We start from the raw sequence: 18,224 nt of genomic DNA, 5'->3' as shown, positions 1-18,224 counted from the left end.
TTGTGTTAAAAAGCAACATGTTAATAAGTTTAAATCAGGCGCACCTGATTGGTTGTTTGCGCGTGCGTCTTCCCGTTATCGGGGAGTTCTCGCGATGCGCTTCATTCTCAGTAAAGCATCGCGTGTTGAGTGTTTACTGATAAACATACTCCCTTACAGGGGTGCAACATACATTTGGAGGCACCACTGGGATGATTGTTGGATGGTCTGAGTCCTTCATCACCGAGAACCACCCAGTCACATTCAGCTCTACTTACCCAGACCTACAGCAGTGAGGCAGCAGAGTGAAGTGGAGAGACAAGGCTGATTAAGTGGTGCGTGCACTTGAGGCACAGTGATCACAGACTCAGGTCAGTGAGGTAACCACCACTTCCATCACCGCTAAACACTGCTGAGAGAGAAAGAAGAAGAAGCATGGATGCGCTTCAAAGTCTTCAGGAGGAGATGGGAGAAAAATTATGCATGTTGTCAAGAGAGAAAATAATTGAAGTCTGCTCTTTTTTAGACATCACAGTGAAAGAGGTAACAAATGTGACCCGCCTCTCACTCATAAAGTATCTCAGCAGCAGAGGAGTGAGCTGGAAGAGCTTGAGGATAGTGGTCTGGCTAAGTTATTGAGTATTAATGAGAAAATAAGTAACCTCACGGTGGCCACTGCTGACAATCCAGAAAAATGGTTGAAGCCGGGGTACAGAGACCAGTGAGAGAAACAAGCACACTGAGTCATTTCAGGCCGTGCATATCAATACTGCTGTTACACATACCACAGCAGGGGCGCAGGCGACATCAGATAGGAGGCTGTGAGACCAGTCTCAACTGCCCCAGAGACACAACGTGCCAGTGATTTGGTATAAAGAATTCAAAATCTCAAGCTTGAGCGGTGAACCGGGCCAAAAGGACATATGATCATTTTCTAGTCTTGCTTGTCAGATAGAGAGTGGGCTGTGCGTAGGGTATCCTGAACAGGAAATCATAGACTCAGTAATCAGATCTGTTACACCTGGGCTTTAACTGCATAGCTATCTTGAAGGGAAAGCTGATTTAACACTTCCTACACTGAGACGCATCCCCCATTCCCGTTATGAAGACAAAAATGCAACTGAATTATACAAACAATTGAGCACGGAGGGCCAGCGCAGCAAAGAGATCCCACAAAACATCCTGATACATGCTCTTGACCTGAGACAAAAAATTCTGTTTGCCTCACAAGAAGATTAATCTGGGCTGAAGTATGACCCTGTTTTAGTGCAGAACATGTTTCTGCATTCAGTCCTAATGGGCCTGCAAAACGACCGTATTCAGAGTGACTTACAACCATATCTTTCTGACGCTGCGATTTCTGGTGAAGTATTAGTGGAAAAACTATATGTTGCTTGCCTTAATGAGTCGGAAAGGCAGAACAAATGGAAAACAGAATGCTAGGCCATTGTTCATGTCACACAGTGAGATGAGACTGTCCCCGAACAAAAATATCAGCCTAAACAGTCAAAGCTCGATTTGATGTCTCAGCCACAAAGACTTAGCGATGACATTATGCAATTTAAAGAGACTATTCAGCAGCTACCAGTCACGTCAATGCAATGCTTTGCAGGTAGCAATGAAGAATTAGCAGTTACAGCGACATGCCGACATCCGCAGAATGTGACACAGATCAGACAGCTGCCACCGGAGTGGGGCCCAGGGCCAGGTCATCCAGCCCAGAGGCTGGATTTGGTCACACATGAACAACAAATGAAATCAAGGATCTGTTCTATACCAACGGCATGGTGGAAAGTTGAGAATGATTGCTTACGGGTCCAGAGCTTTGACACCATCTGATAAGAACTACCACCTCCACAGTGGGAAGCTGGAATTCCTCACCCTAAGGTGGGCTGTGACTGAAAAATTCAGGGACTATTTGTATTATGGCCCAACTTTCATGGTGTTCAGAGATAATAATCCCTTGACCTATGTACTCTCGTCTGCAAAACTGAATGCCACCGGGTGGCGATGGATCGGTGAACTAGCGGTGAACTTCACAATCCGCTACCAGCCCGGAAGGGAGAACATGGATGCAGGCGCGTTGTCTAGGATGCTTGTGGACATAGAGACTGTGATGAAGGAGTACACGGAGGAGCTTCCATCAGATTGCATCGGAGCGATGATACAAGCAGTCGAAATCCAGGATGAGCTGGGTTCCACCATGACTGTCAGATGCAAGGATGTAATGGCATGGAGACACACAGATGAACTACCCACAAAAGTCATTGTCAAATGAGGAGATCCGACAGGCAAAGAGTGACGATAATGACATCAGAATGATCGTCGAACACTTACAGTCTGGGTCTCGGCCGGGGTCAAAGCAGTGGCGGGCAGTCAACCAAAAATTCAGAGGTTTACTCCAAGAATGGGACAAGTTACAGTTGGACGAACACGGCATACTGTACTGTAAGACGTCACAGCGGACTCAACTTGTGTTACCAGCCAAGTTCAAGCACACAGTGAGGTGGGCCACCAAGGGCTGGATCGGACTACAAGTATTATCAGAGACAGTTTTTTTCTATCCACAGATGCAGAAGGACATTGAGCAATATGTCCTCAGGTCGTATCCGTGCATTAAGCAAAAAAAACGATGTCAGGAGATACGAGCACCACTAAAGAGCATCAAGACAACTTACCGTTTGAGCTAGTCTCGACTTTCTCCACCTGGACAAATGCAAAGTGGGATATGACTATATCCTTGTCATTATCAAGCATTTTACTCGATTTGTTCAAGCCTATGCTGCCACTTCAAAATCAGGCAAAACGGCAGCTGAACGACTGTTCAGTGATTTTGCTCTGAAGTTTGGATTCCCTTCAAGGATCCACCACGACCAATGTGGGGAATTTGTAAACCAGATGTTTGACCAACTAAGGAAGTACAGTGGTATTACAGCATCAAGAACAACCCCTTACCATCGACAAGGAAATGGCCAGGTGGAAAGTTTCAATCGAACAATACTGCAGCTGCTCAAGACTCTCAAGACAGAGAGAAAGAAATCTAATTGGAAGTAGGCACTTAACAAACTAGTCTTTGCCTACAACTGTACTAAATGCGAGTTTACTGGCTTCTCGCCATTTTACCTAATGTTCAGTTGCTCCCCAATGTTCCCCGTTGATGTGTTGTTTGGACTTGACCAAGACCGTGGCTCTACCAGTTAGCGAGAGTATGTAGAACGCTGGACAAAGGGGATGCAAGAGGCTCACAAGATTGCACGGGAACATGCAAAAAAGTCTACTGAAAGGAACAAGAGAAACTATGACCACAAAGTAAGATGTGTTGACCTGTACCCTGGAAGTCGAGTCCTTGTGAAAAATCTCACTCCGCGAGGGGGTCCTGGAAAGCTAAGGAACTACTGTGAGGATGAAGTTCATGTTGTAATCCGCCAAGTCATGGAGGATGCCCGTATTTATGAGGTGAAACCTGAGCAGGGGAAAGGAAGAGAAAGAGTCTTACACAGAAATCTACTTCTACCCTGCGATCACTTACTATCCGCCATTGATGAGAAAAAGGACTCCACGCATAACCAACAGAGGAAAAAGAGGGGTCAGCTTGGAAGGATAAGCAGAGGGTATATGCAAGAGACCAACAGTGAAAGTGACAAAGATGAGTACAGCTTCAGAGTGGAACTCCAACAAATAGACCAAAGGCCAAATAGACAACATGAGACAAAGAGAAACATGTTATCAAGGGAGTCAGACTTACCTGAATCATCAGTATGTACTCGGACAAGCTCATGAACCACATCCACAGTCAACCCAAGCTGAATTGGAAACTGAGCCTAGAGAACAGAGACAAGTAGATGACACAGGAGACAGGCAGAGAGCTCAGGAGATCGGATCAAATGCTGAGTCAGAGGAACTGGAGTTAGTTGAGAGAGGAGCACATGCAACACAAGAGCAGATAAACATACACGCAGGGGAAAAAAAACTGTTTCAAGTTAACAACGAGAACAGGACGGCCTCGAAAAATGTTCACGTACGTCACCTTTGGGACACCAGTGTGTCGCAATGTGCAGAGCATGAGTGGTGACTATTATTAGGATATCCAAGTTCCAACCATTTAGTCAACAATGCCCCTTTTTTTTTATTACCAAGCCCCAGCTTACTGCTACTAACTGTGAACTACCGTATCCTTAAGGTGATCTGCTATTCTGATTATACTACCAAGTGCATTTGGGGTGCAAATGATATGGACGCTTCATATGTGTTTATACACACCGCAACATTTGATTCGCTATGAATTGCCCTTTCTAATATGCACACTGAGAGCCTGGAAAACATATATAAACAATGGACAATCAATAGTGAACAAGTAACCAGCAAGGCAGGGAACAAGGACTGTTGTAGGGCTGTGAACACAGCCATGGTAAGCTGTTCTAAGCTTCAAATGGACTGTTCTATTTTGGCATAAGTGATATGTCCTTTTTGTTGTTCTTTCCTGACAACAATTCAGCCAAATGGACTATTGTTGCTGAACTTTGAGACCCTTGTCAGTATATGGCATCTGCCAATTGATTGATATGGACTAAAAAAAAAGGGCCAATGAAGAATGGAAAAAAAAAGACTGTGGAAATGAGGCAAAGTGTATTCAGAATACAAGTCCTGCTTATTAACACTACATACAGTATTGTATAATAAGTGTTTATGGTAATGGAAAGGGACTGTCAGGAGGACATCTTAACAATGGGGGGAGAGTGTAATCCGCTATAGATTTATTGTGTGTATTGAGGGTTAATTCATGGGACCATTTCTGTTCATACAATGGGTTATCAGTTTAAATAATTATTAACTATTCATATTTTGGCAAATATTTAGTCCCTGCTTAAAAATCCAGCTTGGTTTGATCTCCCAGCTGCCAAAACACAGGCTGAACTGGTCAAAGTGGTAGAGCACAAACTTTACCAGCTGAAAAGTTATTTTCCTGCTTCGATATTGCTTCCATATACTAACTGTATTAATACATGTTTGAGAGTTTCTAATTGTCTTACTTCCCATGATTGGATCCACTGCTGGTAATGGTCAGCTAGCAAAGACCAGGGGAGAGGGGGTCAGTCTTATACCCCTAGCACCCTAAAAACTTTTTGCAGCAAAGAAAATGTTTTTTTGTGGATGTTAGAGGGAGACATACATTATGCATACATATTTCTCATATATACAGTATCTCACAAAAGTGAGTACACCCCTCACATTTTTGTAAATATTTGATTATATCTTTTCATGTGACAACACTGAAGAAATGATACTTTGCTACAATGTAAAGTAGTGAGTGTACAGCTTGTGTAACAGTGTAAAATTGCTGTCCCCTCAAAATAACTCAACGCACAGCCATTAATGTCTAAATCGCTGGGAACAAAAGTTGTCACCCCTAAGAGAAAATGTCCAAATTGGGCCCAAATAGCCATTTTCCCTCCCCGGTGTCATGTGACTTCTTAGTGTTGCAAGGTCTCAGGTGTGAATGGGGAGCAGGTGTGTTAAATTTGGTGTCATCGCTCTCACACTCCCTCATACTGGTCACTGGAAGTTCAACATGGCGCCTCATGGCAAAGAACTCTCTGAGGTTCTGAAAAAAAGAATTGTTGCTCTACATAAAGATGGCCTAGGCTATAAGAAGATTGCCAAGACACTGACACTGAGCTGCAGCACGGTAGCCAAGACCATACAGCGGTTTAACAGGACAGGTTCCACTCAGAACAGGCCTCGCCATGGCCAACCAAATAACTTGAATGCACGTGCTCAGCGTCATATCCAGAGGTTGTCTTTGGGAAATAGACGTATGAGTGCTGCCAGCATTGCTGCAGAGGTTGAAGGGGTGGGGGGTCAGCCTGTCAGTGCTCAGACCGTACGCCGCACACTGCATCAAATTGGTCTGCATGGCTGTTGTCCCAGAAGGAAGCCTCTTCTAAAGATGATGCACAAGAAAGCCCGCAAACAGTTTGCTGAAGACATGCAGACTAAGGACATGGATTACTGGAACCATGTCTGATGAGACCAAGATAAACTTATTTGGTTCAGATGGTGTCAAGCGTGTGTGGCGGCAACCAGGTGAGGAGTACAAATACAAGTGTGTCTTGCCTACAGTCAAGCATGGTGGTGGGAGTGTCATGGTCTGGGGCTGCATGAGTGCTGCCGGCACTGGGGAGCTACAGTTCATTGAGGGAACCATGAATGCCAACATGTACTGTGACATAGTGAAGCAGAGCATGATCCCCTCCCTTCGGAGACTGGGCTGCAGGGCAGTATTCCAGCATGATGACGACCACTGCCTTGCTAAAGAAGCTGAGGGTGAGGATGATGGACTGGCCAAGCATGTCTCCAGACCTAAACCCTATTGAGCATCTGTGGGACATCCTCAAATGGAAGGTGGAGGAGCACAAGGTCTCTAACATCCACCAGCTCCATGATGTTATCATGGAGGAGTGGAAGAGGACTCCAGTGGCAACCTGTGAAGCTCTGGTGAACTCCCTGCCCATGAGGGTTAAGGCAGTGCTGGGAAATAATGGTGGCTACACAAAATATTGACACTTTGGGCCCAATTTGGACATTTTCACTTAGGGGTGTACTCACTTTTGTTGCCAGCGGTTTAGACATTAATGGTTGTGTGTTGAGTTATTTTGAGGGGACAGCAAATTTACACTGTTACACAAGCTGTACACTCACTACTTTACATTGTAGCAAAGTGTCATTTCTTCAGTGTTGTCACATGAAAAGATATAATAAAATATTTACAAAAATGTGAGGGGTGTACTCACTTTTGTGAGATACTGTACATACAGTCATGTGAAAACATAAGTACACTCCATGGAATGTTAATTAATTAATTTTTTATTATTTATTTATTTTTTACATATTTGGATAAGCAAACATTAGATCCTTTTTGGAACAGTGCCTATTAATAAAGGTGATACACTCTATCAAATGACACATAAAATTGACATTTTGTAGTAATTATCACAATTTAAATGAACAAAAAACAGATCAGTCACATGGAAAAAGTAAGTACACTCCTACATTTATCACACATTCAAATCCATAAAATTAGAATCAGGTGTTGAGGATTGTGTGCCAGTGATTAGAAGCTGCTTAGGGAGTACAGGTGGAACCGGTCTTATTCATACCCCTCTCATATCTAGTGTCTGGTGTTCCCTTTGTTAATGAGGTGTGTGGTGTCATCATGCCAAGATCTAAAGAGTTCTGTAAGGCCTTCAACAAAAAGGTTGTGGATGCCTATGAGTCTGGCAAGGGATTAAAAAGATCTCCACATTATTTGAAATACATCATTCTACTGTAAGGAAAATAATCTATAAAAGCCGTAGATTTCAAATGACTGTCAATTTGTCCAGGACTGGACATCCCAGCAAATTCAGCCCAAGAACAGATGCAAAAAGAAGTCTTCAAGAACCCCAAAATTTCATCACAGGATCTGCTAATAAGTCTTGCAACTGTTGGTGTCAAAATGCATGCTTCTACAATCAGAAAGAGATTGCACAATCAAAAAAAAAAAGATTTGACCTGCATGGGAGACGTAAATGCCAGTGAGCGTACAGGTAAAGACCAGGCCTTTTGGAATAATATGCTCTGGACAGACGAATCAAAGTAGAGCTGTTTGGCACAGACCAAAGCTTTTCAGGAGAAATGTAATGGTTTGGGGTTGCTTCTCTGCCTCAGGGACTGCACAGCTTGCATTCATTGATTCAACTATAAAATCTGCATCATATCAAAGAGTGCTTGAAAATAATATGAGGCCATCTGTCCGAAAGTTGAAGTTGAACCGTTAGTGGACCTTTCAACAGGATAATGATAGTAAGCACACTAGCAAATCCACCAAGGAATTACTCAAAAAGAAGAAATGGAGGGTTATGGAATGGCCTAGTCAAACTCTGGATTTGAAAATAATTTACAGTGGGGGAAATAAGTATTGAATGCATCAACATTTTTTTCAGTAAATATATTTCCTATGAGGTTATTCACATGAAATTTTCACCAGACATTTGTATTAACTCAAGAAATTCAGAATTTTTTTTGACAATGTTAAAGTGCATAGATAAAATTATGTGTAATAAAGTGGAATAACACAGGAAAAAGTATTGAACACGCTAAGAAAAAGCAGTTCTATAAGGCAAAGTAAGGCACGGAACCCGCTGAAATCCATAAGTAATTATACCCCCTATCTGTGCAAATTAATATCAGCTGGGTTAGTAAATTGATGGTCTATAAAAAGGCTTTTTGTTACCAAGGTGTCACACAAGAAACATCTCATGATGGGTAAAAGCAAAGAGCTCTCCCAAACCTTTGGAACCTTTTAGTTGCAAAACATATTGATGGACTCGGATACTGACGTATTTCAAAACTTCGGAATCTTCCAGTAAGCACCATTGGGGCCATTATCCGCAAGTGGAAGCAACATTACTCCGTCATCAACCGGCCACTCATAGGAGCTCCTCACAAGATTTCTGACCAGGGAGTCAGAAGAATAGCCCAAGAACCAAGGACCACTCAGAAAGAGCTCCAGAAACACTTGGAGGCAGCAAGTGCCATCGTCACAGAGAAAACAATAGGCGATGCACTCCACTACTCACGCTCACCCCGCAAGACTCCATTACTAAAGAAAAGGCATGTCGAAGCTTGGTTAAAGTTTGCTACAACTCATTTGAATAAGCCTATGAATTACTGGGAGAGTGTAATCTGTTCAGACGAGAGCAAAATTGAACTTTTTGGCTGTCATACTACACACCGTGGAGAAGAAATGGCACTGCTCATCACCCTAAAAACACTATACAAATAGTGAAGTTTGGAGGTGGAAGCATTATGGTGTGGGGCTGTTTTTCATCGCATGGTACTGGAAAACTTCATATAATTGAAGGAATGATGAATGGAGCCCTTTACCTTGAGATTCCTGAGAAGAATCTGATGGCATCTACCAGAATGATGAAGATGAGACGTGGGTGGACCTTCCAGCAGGACAACGATCCAAAGCATACAGCAAAGGAAACTCTCAATTGGTTTCAGAGAAAAAAATCAAGGTATTAGAATGGCCCAGTCAATCACCTGACTTGAGTCCAATTGAACAAGATTTAAAGACAATATGTTTAGAAGAATGGACCAAAATCACACTTGAATGCTGCGGCCCATTCATTTCTACATACAGGAGGTATCTTGAAGCTGTCATTACAAACCAAGGCTTCTCCACTAAGCATTAAATAAATTTCACTTAGCGTGTTCAATACTTTTTTCCTGTCATATTCCGCTTTATTACTCACAACTTTATTTATGGACTTTAATGTTGTGAGTTCTTTAGATTTCCGGATTTCCTGAGTTAATATTGATGTCTGGTGAAAATTTCACTGAAAAAAACGTTGATGCGTTCAATACTTATTTCCCCCACTGTAACTGTAGTGGCGGGATGTGAAACGGGCAGTACATGCAAGAAAACCTTAAGCATCTTGCAACTGAAAGAATATTGCATGGAAGAGTGGTCACAAAGTACAGCAAGCCTGGGGGACAAATGTGCAAAGCGCCTACAAGAAGTTATTTCTGCTAAAGGGGTAATACTAACCTCTCAGGCCAAGGGTGTACTTATTTTTTCCACAGACGAATATCACATCTATTGATATTTCTGTTGAATAAATGGTTGAAAACGCTAATTTTCCTTGTGGTTTTGTTCAAGTATATCAACTTCATTAATAGGCACTGTTTCAAAGATGATCAAATGTTTGCTTATCCAAATATGTCAAAAAAGCCAATTTCCATAGGGTGTACTTATTTTTTCACATGACTCTGTGTGTGTGTGTGTGTGTGTCACATTGGCAGTCCTTACAAATGAAGGATTCTTTTCACAAATTAGTCATGTACAAACAGGCTTTTTCCAGTTGTGCTGCAAATTGTTTCACAATCGTTGGTCATGCAGTTATTCTTCAAATATAGGCTTACTGTTTATTTCCGCCAAGATGCAAAATAGAATAAATTGCAGTTCCGATCTTTCTCCGCAAGGAGGCAGTATAGGACTTAAAACCAGAACTCTGAGGGGCCGACTAGTCTCGCTATCAGTAGTGAGTTTAGTTTAGAAACCTCAAAAATAGTTTAACTACCAAACTACCTTAGACAAAGACCAAGAGAATATCATTAAAATGGACTATATGGGTAAAAGTTTGTGGACACCTGACTGTCACACTCATGTGGTTCTTCTTCAAACTGTTACTACAGAGTTGGAAGCACGCAAATGTCTTTGTATACTGTAGCATTACAATTTCCCTTTACTGGAACTAAGAGGCTTAGCCCAAATATGTTCCAAAATGAGAATGTCCCTGTGCACAAAGCAAGGTCCGTAAAGACATGGTTTGGATGAGATTGGTGTGACAGAGCTCAGGTGACCTGCACAGAGCCCTGACCTCAGCACTGAACATCTTTGGGATGAATTGGAACGTGGAATGTGCCCAGGCCTACTTGTCCAACATCAGTGTCCAACCTCACTAATGCTCTTGTGGCTGAATGAGCACAAATCCTCACAGCCACGCTCCAGAATCTAGCAGAACACCTTCCCAGAAGAGTGGAGGTTATTATAACAGCAAAGTGGAATAAATCTGGAATCAGGTGTTCAAAAAGCACATACTGGTCAGGTGTCCACAAACCTTTGGCCATATTGTGTATCTGTAAACAAATAAGCATAGACTCCATGTTGTTGTTGGGTATTACAAATTTCTGTACTTATGTTCTATGCTTTTAATACAGAAAAAGCATTACCATCCTCCAATGATTTTAAGTCCAAGGTTTACGCATGCAGCTTCTATTCCAGTTCCAGACAGACATGAAGGATTGTAGACAATAATGCTTCATCTAACACAACTTGGGCTAAAACCAGTGGATCGGATATTAGAGAAAACATGTGGGATATTGGATCCTGTAGTAAATGGCAAAGATTTGGATGGAATTGGGAAATATTTACATATAAATGATTTGACTTTTTTCTTTTGTTAGCACTGATTTGATTATATTTATACTTTACTATATTTATTATATTTACAATGTAAGTGTTTTTTGTGCTCCAGTTCAAATAAATTAAAATTTAGTAGTTTTTTAAAGAAAACAATATTTGCATATTAGTTCCAGCTGATCCTCAAGGTTTCAATATCGGTGTCGGAAAAGAAAAAGTGGTATCGTAATATATATCTGTAATATAATAGTGGGGTATGATATACCTAATCACACGAGTCTAGAATTTGAAGAGTTGAAAAGTTTAAAGAGTTTCAAAGGTAACATGTGTCATACTACAGGGTGTCCCAAAAGTCTCCATACGTAAGAGGTGGATGTTCGTGGACACTTCTCCTCTTTTTGAATTTGTTAATAAGCTTAGCAACAATGTCGTGTGTTATCGCAACCTTACGACAGTTTCCTGATCCAACCATGAGAATGATTTCAATATGTTCTTCTTTTGTCAAAGACATTCTTAAAGGCTATCTATAAGATAAGTATGAAAAATTTTGGAAGACATTTTGCTAAAACATGTTAATTTCCTCTATGTATGGAGACTTTTGGGACACCCCATAGTAATATTTAGGCCATTTGCTTGCAGGTCCATGGACAAAAGTAAGGAACGAAGAAATAACATATTGAAAATGTATTAAATGGATGTAAGAAGTTCATTGTTGGAAGAAGAGATTACTGCAACCCACAAAGATAGACCTTATCTGACAGCAGCCATAGTGTCAGAAGACTTGGCTGTCTAGTTACAATATCAGTCCAAGGAAACTTGCTTTTTCTTTCACATCCATGCACTTCAATGTTCCCTCTTCACTGTCATATCCCCCCCCCACGCCCTCTGTTTTTCCATGATTTCCTGTTCACATTTGTTGGCAGAGGCGGTCCATACTGGTTTTGTGCCAGGGTGGTGTGTAATGGGGACTGTGCTGGGTTGGGCCTCATTCAGCCTCAGCTCAGTGCAGTGCTGGGCGACCAGCCTTCCCTCTGATCGACCTGCTTTTTCCAGCAGCACCAGAGCATGCTAAGGGACGTGCCTATGAAAGCATTACCTCACTGGTTCACTCATGGCTTTGAGGAGCTCCAGAGCTCTGTGGCAACCTCCAGTTCCATCTCAGCCTTACTGATCTGGGAAATGCAAAAGGCTGCCTCTGATCACATTGAAGTTCTCTTTCAGTTCATTTACAACTAGTGAAATTGAGATGAGGTCATGGACTACGAATTGTTTATTTGTGTGTGTGTGTGTGTGTGTGTGTAGAAGACTGCGTTGTAAGTTGGCCTCCTTTTGTTGGCATACTTTTCACACCTAGGAAATGTGTACAGCATTTCTATTATTTTTTTAAAAAAATGTTTAAGTGATTGTGATTCACAATACTGATTATAAGGATTTGTAATTTATTATAACGCTCTCTATACTGTGTGCATTTTAGGATCAGCATCATGATCCATGTTGAAAACATGTAGTTGCATGAGTGTAAGGGTCTACATTTCTCTGAAGACCATTTCTAGGCACTTCTTCAGAAAAAAAAATAAATCTTTGCAAGCTCACACCAACATGTAAACGATAATTAATGGCTTCATAGCCTATATTTGACATTCAGTTTTTACCAAAACAAACAAACAAACAAATAAATACATTTTAAAATGTGCAAAAATGCACTGCTTACTGAAAAAGTGAGTATATAGCACATGGGTTGGATGTAATGCCCTAACACTACACAAAGTAATATGAGGTGATCTATTTTGTGTGAAATATTACATTGATTTGATATTTGCAGTGTATATTTCTTTACCCTACCCAATATTTTTAGCGCAGACCGTATTGTTGTAGGCTGCAAGTTACAGGCAGTTCTATTTTTCCTCATGTTCCACACAATATACAAATGAGGTTAAGTAGAAGTGTCACTTTTAGTAGTCTAATAAAACCCCTGAGTAATAACTGTTTTAATTCATCTCTGAATTCTCTTTAGCCTATCTGCCCAGCAGCCGCCATGCACAGGATGAGTAATAGCAGAAAGATGTTGGGTTTAAATCCTGGACACATTAAAGAGGTCCACTGACTCACCTCAATCCCTCAGCATGGCCAAATGCAAACTTTCAGACCCCATTAAGGACTTAAACAACACCATAATATCCCTGCACAGAGTCATTACGCACACTGGCAGCATGAAGCGCTTCATGCCTCCACCATGGTAAATGCTTTTCCTTTAAGTCTCTAGCCAAGCATCACTAATACTTTTTCAGCTGTTCCAAGTCAGTCTGTGTAATAATTGTTCAACACTTCATAACCTTTCACAAGGTAATGACATGGAAGTTTTAGGGGACGTAGGCCTTTTAATGAGCACCAACACATAATATACGTTTCAAGATCATGTTTATCTTGGAAATAAATAGCTCCTAGATTTTGTTTTGGCTAACTTGGGTTTACTTATGAAATCTGAACCTGCATGGAATTAGAGCTTATTCAGATACAATTGGTGGTTACCTAAAGTGAACACACATGACAGGGTATGAACAGTACATACATTTTACTGTTACATGACATTTCATTTATGTAGTACATGTTGATAGAGAATTTTCAATAAAGCAAAACAAACCCAAAATGACAGCTTTTTTTTTTTTTTTTTTTTTTTTTACTTGTAAACTTTGTGTTCAACATGATTTTATTATATACCTAGAACAAAATCTAGTTATTAAACCACTATAACCTCTAAACTGTCTTTTGGATATTTAGACATGCTTCTTATGATCTGCAAGAAGGGCATGTAACATTATATGAAGGCTTATGCTATAATATTTCCATTCCCTCGGGCATTTCAAGACATCGAAATAAGTTGAGAGAATGAGAGTGGAACATTCCGTTAGCAAGATCAAACACATAGACAGGCAATCAGCAGCTCTGTACGGCTCGCACTCTCTAATGGAAACATTCGATACTGCAAACCTGAAGCTATTGGACTCTTAAGCAAGGAGTCATAGTTGGAATTTGGAATGATTGTGAACCACAGTGTCTGAAATGTTTGTCTTTTGATGCTTATTAGTGTTTTATTCGTGTTTATTCATATAGTGTTATATTTAGTGGTTAGCATGTTTTTGACTCACACCTCTGGGGTAGAGGGTTCGAATCCTTCCTCCTCCCTGTGTGTGGAGTTTGCATGTTCTCCCCGAGTTTTGGGGGTTTCCTCTGCGTAATCCAGTTTCCTCCCCCAGTCCAAAGACATGCACTGTAAACTGATTGGCATCTCTAAATTGTCCGTAGTGTGTGAATGAGTGTGTGTGCGATTGTGCCCTGTGATGGGTTGGCACCCAGTCCAGGGTGTACCTTGCCTTGTGCCCCGAGTTCCCAGGGATAGACTCCAGACTCCCCCGCGACCCTGTGTAGGATAAGCAATACAGAAAATGGAAATAGTGTTTTATTCAATTACTGATTTATTTAATTTTTGTTTTATTTTTGTTTTATTTTGATTTATTTAATTTGTATCAAATTTCGGGGTGCACAGTGGCTTAGTGGTTAGCACATTCATCTCATACCTCCAGGGTTGGGGGTTAGATTCCTGCAGCTGCCCTGTGTGTGTGGAGTTTGCATGTTCTCCTTGTGCTGCGGGGGTTTCCTCCGGGTACTTCGGTTTCCTCCCCCAGTCCAAAGACATGCATGGTAGGCTGATTGGCATGTCCAAAGTGTCCGTAGTGTATGAATGTCTGTGTGAATGTTAATGTATATGTGATTGTGCCCTGCGATGGATTGGCACACCGTCCAGGGTGTACCCCGCCTTGTGCCCCATGTTCCCTGGGATAGGCTCCAGGCTCCCTACGTCCCAGTAGGATAAGCGGTATAGAAAATGGATGGATGGATGAATGGATGTATCATATTTCTTTGCTGTTGGCTGACATTTAATTGTGCTATATAAATAAAGGTGACTTGACTTGAAAACTCCAGCCTCAAAAAGATCATCTATGATCATCTTTATTTCACTGAAGTCTCAAACCTGTTAGCTGCACAGCCTCTCTGGTGCATTAGAGGCAAAATTCTCTAAAGCTTGGGGTCAGCGACCCACCCCTGGCTGTGCACTTATGCCACTTACTGTGCAGCTCTCCCAAGGGATGATGTTTGGATTGGTGGGGGAAATATATCGTCCATAAAGGCACAAAAGACTGTCATAAAGGTTTGATTAAGCCTCGGGTTAAAAGACAGAGGCAGAGGGAGAGGCTGAGTTATAGCGTAGGATGGGGCCAGTGTGATTGTTCCCGTGACGAGGCTCTTAGCATGGACGGCTCGCTGTAAACAGCCCCTTCTCCCAGGAACAGACAGTCATTAATTGCTGCAGCCATCTCAGACTCCTCTCATGAGCCTCCAGCCTCAGAAATCACTGCACTGCCACCGGCAGAGTCACTAAAGCGCTAAGGGCCATGACTCCGTCTGCTGCCTGCTGGGTGCGCCACTTTTTCCATTTTCATCTGTAAATGGCTAATGTGTCAATTTAATGGCTATGATGAGCCATATCACCATTGTCTTTGCTATTGCACATGGTGTAGATTCTGCTCAAGGAAAGGAATAGCATATAAGATTAATAGTTCTTAAGCAGTTTTAGAGGCACCATTAATTCATTGTTATTATTGTACAGTATTTCTCAGCCATTCAACAGCTACTCCACTCCCATCTCCACTCTTAACTTAGCTCAAAACCATGGATACTTATGCCAGTGAAAAGTGCCACAGACTGTTTTTAAAATTATCAAGTTACAAGAGTATCGCTATGTCCATGACCTTCCAGATCAGTATCAAAACCGGCTGTGATATTACTTTACCTTGCTACACTGTTGGTATTTAGACCGTTGTGAAATATGAATAATACATGAATTCCATTGCATTTATCAATATCTATCATATCACTTAAACCTGATGCCCATTAGTACTTAAATGAATCTGTGATATACTCATTATCAAGACTTATTGGCATAGCATACATGTTCAAGATTAAGATAAAACAGATATTAGACACATTATATCTTTTTAGATCATTTTAATGTTATTATGCATGTCCAATTGAGATTGTGTCACAGTCAATTATTGTGTTATAAAACACACAAGTAATAAAAAGCATTTTCTGCTTTAACAATAAAGATTTGTGTAGTGTTAAGGCTTTATCTGCATCATATTACGTCTACTGAGCAACTATCTCAGGACAAAGAAGTCAGAGCTTTGATTCTGTAACACCATCTTCTGAATACAACACTGGCAGACAGACATAATCCTGCCAATAATTTATTTACCCCTGCTACTTCCATTATTTAGTATGCGCCAAGACACTGGCGAGCCTTATGCAATTAGTATTACTGGCCTGCTGATCAGGGATAAACCCAACAAGTGTTCAGATTGTGATTGTGTGTGTGTGTGTGTGTGTGTGTTCTAGTCTTTATCACAAAAGCACCACAGCACAAGATTATTGTTGAATGATAGCACGAGCATCAGATTGAGCACTCTCCCTAAATCTTAACTTTACGATGCTTTTGGGAAATTAGGTTCTGTTCATTAAATTAAAGCATTGTTTTAACATTAGATAGAGACTTTAATGTGCTGTAGCCTGCTGGCTGTAAATTAACTGGTCATTGCATTGCAATTGCAAAAGGTGTTGTCTTTGCAATTCAGTTGCGGGTTTAGTTTGTTGAATCAGGTAGTCGAGTCACTGTGACCCAACGTGGGTTGATAATGGGGAAATCAGCATGCTTGTTTGGGGATTACAGACCAAAAAGAGAACAGGCATTAATTTCCTGGATTTTCCTTTGTGTCTACAGAGAGCAGCAACTAGAAAAGTTATAAAGTAATTTATATATATATATATATGCCAGGGAACTTGGGTCACAAGGCGGGGGACACCCTGTGCATGGTTTGTATGTCCTCCGGAGGACATGATATCAAGTCATATATATATATATATATATATATATATATATATATATATATATATATATATATATATATATATATATGGATGAAAATGGATGTGAACCCTGGACAGGCCCACCCATTGCAGGGCCCAACCGCTCACACATTCACACACTACAGACTATTTGGAAATGCCAGTCAGTCTACAGTGCATGTCTTTGGACTGGAGGAGGAAACCTCAGTACACTGAGAAAACCCCAACGTGCAAACACTGCACACAAAGCAGAGGTGGGAAATGAACCCCCAACCCCAGAGCTGTGAGGCAAACGTGCTAACCACTATACACAAGCACATATAATATGTGTAGGGCCTATATATAATGTGTGTGTGTAATTGTTAGGACTACATTTATTTACATTAGTTTGTCTATGAACTATCCCTCCTGAGACTCCTGCCTGTAAAACTCTAAAGAAGCTCTAAAACAGTCTCATGCGGCCCCCAAATACACTCCATCATCAGCTACTACACAACATTGTTTAAATGTGTTTGAGCATGTTTCCCATCCCACATAACAACAAACCAGACAGCTGGCATCGTCACCACGCCCACATATTACTACCATACTACATAGTATGCCAAAACAGTACATTAAACAACCTACAATCCGCGCTGGCTGTAGTGGCCTCCTGTTTTGACACACTCTATAGTAGGGTAGTGTGCGGTTTGGGCCATATCCCCGTTGGCCCCGCCCCCGCCTCGTGCCGCCCCGCCTCTAAACGGACCGCAGTGATTTAGAAGTTCAGGAATCCCACGCGACGTCACCAGAGGGTGACGTAATGCTTCTCTAAATAGATCGTATTGTAATCTTTGCTCAGTCCAACGTGGTTCCTTCAGAAAGGGCGCTGCATCTACGCTACACTTCTGCGGTAAGTTGTTTGGAGAGTCGCGGTGCCGCTGGCTTAGTTTTCTGCTCGCAGATATAGAGCGCGCGCGCTTTGCAGGCTGGACAGAGAACTCGGCCCCGGTACAATGGCTCTTCTCCAGCGTGAGCTGGAGTGACAAGTCGCTTGTGCGGGGCAACACAGCTGAAGTTTGTGTCTAACGGAATGCGTGCGGCGCGAGTTGTGTTGTCTTCTGCTGTTCTAAGCATCAGTGTGAGTAAACAATGCGTGTCGGATTCGCCTCTAGAAGTCAGCAGCATGTAACAGGTTTCGCCTGGTTTGCTTCAGGATGTCTGAGTTGTGCGCCGCGCTCATCTGTAACTACTGACTCAACTCAGCTTTGTGTGATTAGGGTTAGAAGTTAACTGAGCGCTTCTCTCTGGCTTTTATTCTGTTTGCGCGCGCCTC

The 18,224-nt window shown here is 41.7% G+C and overlaps 1 protein-coding gene across 1 annotated transcript in view; it reads left to right on the top strand.

Annotated features, from left to right (window-relative positions):
• The first annotated feature begins 17,662 nt into the window (after positions 1 to 17,662).
• creb5b (cAMP responsive element binding protein 5b) overlaps positions 17,663 to 18,224 on the top strand; it is a 63,179-nt gene continuing 62,617 nt past the window's right edge. The window contains exon 1 of the mRNA XM_053627827.1: positions 17,663 to 17,801. The gene's annotated coding sequence lies outside the window, so the exon portion shown is untranslated. The remainder of the gene's footprint in view (positions 17,802 to 18,224) is intronic.

The sequence above is a fragment of the Ictalurus furcatus genome, chromosome 1 (genome assembly GCF_023375685.1).
Source record: "Ictalurus furcatus strain D&B chromosome 1, Billie_1.0, whole genome shotgun sequence".
In the NCBI taxonomy this organism is placed as follows: Eukaryota; Metazoa; Chordata; class Actinopteri; order Siluriformes; family Ictaluridae; genus Ictalurus; species Ictalurus furcatus.
The sequence above is the reverse complement of the archived record's forward strand: the minus strand, read 5'-3'. Positions and strand labels throughout refer to the sequence as shown.